The sequence below is a fragment of the Mus pahari genome, chromosome 4 (assembly GCF_900095145.1).
Source record: "Mus pahari chromosome 4, PAHARI_EIJ_v1.1, whole genome shotgun sequence".
NCBI classification, from domain to species: domain Eukaryota; kingdom Metazoa; phylum Chordata; class Mammalia; order Rodentia; family Muridae; genus Mus; species Mus pahari.
In genome coordinates this window covers 46,780,215-46,783,654 of record NC_034593.1, presented here as the reverse complement: position 1 = coordinate 46,783,654, position 3,440 = coordinate 46,780,215, and positions in this window count along the sequence as shown.

The window sequence follows — 3,440 nt, the reverse complement described above, 5'->3', positions numbered from 1 at the left end:
TATGTAGCAGAAGATGGTCTAGTCAGCCATCATTGGAAAGAGAGGCCCCTTGGTCTTGCGAACTTTATATGCCCCAGTTGAGTGGAACACCAGAGCCAAGAAGGGGTAGTGGATGTTTAGAGAAGTGTGGGGGAGGGTATAGGGGACTTTGGGGATAGCATTTAAAACATAAATGAAGTGAATACCTAATAAAAATTGGGGGGGGGGGGGGAATGAGTACAGATTAAGAGCCAGCAGAAAAAAGCTGGAGAGATGGCTCAGCCATTAAAGGCCAGATTCACAAGCAAACATCTAAGAACCAGAAGAAAAAGATTTCGAATCCATCTTGGGTTATCAGTGGATCTCTCCAACCCCACAAAGTGACTGCCTAGGGCCAATAAGGTACACTGGTTGAAAACTCATTAAAGCATCTGCTCAAACAGACAAACCTAAAGAACACCTAAATGTAGTGTAATGGTGTTTGTTAAATTATTACCAGAAGATAAAGCTAAAAGGCAACAGAAAAATTATTTTTTAAAAAATGTTATTGGGTTGAAACCAAATGGAACCCCTGATCTGTTGTGATGGAGCCATGTTCCCCTTCCAGGTGACAGCAGCCAAGACATTCGTTTCACTTTCTAGAACAATTATGAAGTGTAAACAAATGACTGCAGGTGCTTTCTAGAAGACAAAATTAACATAGTTTTATTTTTATTTGGTCTGGGTAACTTATCCCTTCTAAAAGAAAAAGAAAAAAAGAAAGAGAGGAAGAAAAAAAGATTAAGCCCTGGCTGTTGGGATGTTTTTGAAGTACACTAAAAACATGGTTGGGGAGATACTACATAAAGCTCTGAAAGAAATTTTTATTCCACTGCAAAGCTTGTTGTGTGGCTTTGTAAGACTCCGGGGAGCCTTAGCTTACCAGGGACCCCCTGAGTGAACCACATGGAGCCAGGATCAGATGCAAAAAGCAAGAGGAATTTATTGTTCAGGTGCACTGAGGTCATCCCAGACCCAAAGGGAAGGCGATGACCCTCAGCACCCATTTGGCCGAGTTTTTTATATGGTTTCCAGGGACAGAACAGAGCATTAGCAACTAGGCACGATATGATTGGCAGAACAGTGCACCCTTTAAACTGATTGATCTTTAGGGAATGAGGTGACAAGGACTTCCCTTGTCTAAAGGTGAGCAATGGTCAGTCCTGTGGAATGTGTCCCCACCTGCAGGTCTGCTCCTGTCCTGCGGTCTGAGAAATGCTAATTAGCCTCTCCCTTCCAGAGGGGCGAGTGTTTCATGACCTTCCTGGAGCCAGAGAGTAAGGTCAAGACTAACCAATTACCAAGTTGTTTCTAGCAATGACTAGCCTCTTAGCTGTGTACTAAACTTTAAGCAACACTAGTCTTCCTTAATACAATACAGGTAAAAGATGTTGTTTAGTTAGTCATACAATCCAACGGGGGTGGGGAAGAATCTTACAATAATCACCGAGGGGCATAAAACTAAGTTTTCTATCTGTCCCTCTTTGGGGACATCCATCAACACAAGTCAAATAAAATGTGACTTGATTCAGAATATTGTGATAACATTTACCAATGGCAAGTATAAATGTACAACCCTCATAGATTTTCTAGCAACTACCTTATGACTAGCAATTGGTTCTTGGCTTTGCCAATCCCCAGATGGAGACAAGGATAAGAGTTAAATTTAACATCCTGGGCCATGTCTAATTTTGCCCATCTGAACTTATATCTGAAGTATCTTCACAGGATTTATTTAGGGTTGCCCTTTTGCAGTAATGTGTACATAAATAAACATCTCCCTCTGATGACTTATGATCTGACCAGGGTTTTCTCAGTTTAGTATTGCTATGATGGCACCAACAGAAATACTTAAGAGTCAACCTTCATCTTTGGCTGCAGTGTGAAAGCTATGAGCCATGCATCTCTGTACCCAAGCTCTGCACAGTGGCAACATGCAAGAAGAACAATTGAGGTGGGCCTACTGCATCCCGGGGCACACATTGCATGTGTGGAGAAGCAGCTGGCATGCAGTAGTCTGTTCCCTACAGCGCAGTTGTGATTTGTGGTCCACATATCTATCATCCCACCACAATGCACTTTGGAAGATCTAAGAATCTGTCATCTATTCATTTCTTAATTTTCATATTTCATTGTCAATGTGTGTACTTTATTTTTTGAGATAAGGGCTCATGGACTGGAGAGATGGTTCAACTGTTAAAGGCTAGGCTCACAACCAAAACATCAAGACAGGTTCTCATGTATCCCAGGCTGGTTTCAAGCTTCCTGTGATGGCCTTCAATTCATGATCCTCCTTTCTCTCTCTCCCACTTGGTGTTCTACCATGCCTTGTCTATGAGGTCTGAGGACTAAACATTGTGAGAGAGCACTCTACCAATTGAACTCTATCTCCAGCTCAGTACATGGACTTCTGTGATTCCTGCATTGTGTATTAACAAGCTCTAGGGAGGCAAGAAGGTGATAAAACTTTCTAAGTGCCAGGCAAGATTATGTTATCCAAACTAAAACTCTGTGTTCACTTCTCCCTTCATTATAGTTGGCTTCGATGAAATCAGAATTAGACATGCAAGAGAGCATGACAATATGAATATGAAGGCAGTCTAGTTGATTACCCCATTCCAGGCCTCAGAGTGTGATAAACTGACGTCATGGTGCTAATGTGTTTTTTCAATAGTAACATCTCAAAATACCTTCTAGCAACTTAATGAATATATATATATATATATATATATATATATATATATATATAACTGTGGAACCAAACATGAGAATAATTTAGGAAAAGATGTATAAAATTAACTGAAGTTAATAGAACCGCTTATTGAGTCACTGAGTCATTTAGCTGCTATAGAAGTTACTGAGCTATGATCCCTGATTTAGTAAAACAAAAACTGACCAAGAATAATCTTGTGTCAGTTTTCACTGTCAATTTGACACAACCTAGAATCACCTTGAAAGGGAATCTAAAGAGGAATTGTCTAGGTAACGCTGGCCTTAGGGCATGTTTATTGGGGATGGTCATGATGGTTAACTGACATAGGAAGACACGTCCCACTGTGGGCAGCACCAATTCCCTAGGCCAGGATCACTGGGTTGTCTTTGCTCTGCTCTCAACTATGGGTAAAATACTTTGACTTCCTGCCTTCGCTCCCCACAGTAATCTAGGATGGGGACCTGTAAACCGAATAATCCCTGTCTTTCCTAAATTACTTTTTGTTAAGGAATTGTATTTCAGAAGTGAAACTAAAACAGATCTCCTGCCAGACCCCAGAAGCATCTGCCAGCTCCTTTCAGCTATCTCTACACCTCATACAGAGCCCTAGCAGTGTCCTGCCATGAAAACGCCATCAGAGGCTTTAACCTGGAGGTGAGTGATTCAAGCTGCCAGCTGAACCAGGAACATGGACTCACAAGAACACAGT